We start from the raw sequence: 767 nt of genomic DNA on the forward strand, positions 1-767 counted from the left end.
AGAACACAAGGAGCAGGACTGCTGGTCAGAGAGTGAATGTATCTAGGACCCCCCAGTCAGAGTGTAACTGTGTGTGGGACCTCAGCGCTGTGACCCGGGAGGACCTCAGCCGTGCGAACACAAGGAGTGCGGCTGCTGGTCAGAGAGTGACTGTAGTGGGAACACTTTGCTGTTCTTGGGGAGCAGATTATTTGAACACGCCAGTGGGGGGGCGGGGTCAGAGTTTATTCTCTCCGTTTGCTGGTCACATGGTATTGCAGGGGCCCTCGTCTCTAGTGCCGTTGGGGCCCCGCCGCGGTTCTGGGAAATGATAGATTGCTGATTTTGGTTATAAAAATACTTCTAGATATTTTGATTGTCAGAGCAGAACGTAGTGTAGCAGCCCGACCAATCAGGGCAAAGCATGCCCGAGGGGGGCGTGGCTATTGTACTGTTGGAAGCAGCAATAGAGCCCAGATGACCTGTAAGTGTTCTGTTCTGAAAGACAAGAGGTCAGAGGATATAGCCGACGCGTTTCTTGGGCTCACCCCCACTCCTCCATCAGGAGTTGCGAGTCCCCGAAATGCGTTAGCTATAGCCTCTGACCGCAATAAACTTTGGACGTGGTGCAGACTCGTGGCCCCCTCATTCTCTGTACACCATTATCCGGGGGGGGAGGGGTTTGTGATGAGAGGCCGGAGTGAGTAGAGGACAAAGATGGACGCCAATCCAGCCAGAGCCGCCATCATATTCAATACCAACAACTCTGATTGGCTGTCACACTCCGC

The sequence above is a fragment of the Nanorana parkeri genome, unplaced genomic scaffold (genome assembly GCF_000935625.1).
Source record: "Nanorana parkeri isolate BGI_ZX_2015 unplaced genomic scaffold, ASM93562v1 scaffold3893, whole genome shotgun sequence".
NCBI classification, from domain to species: Eukaryota; Metazoa; Chordata; class Amphibia; order Anura; family Dicroglossidae; genus Nanorana; species Nanorana parkeri.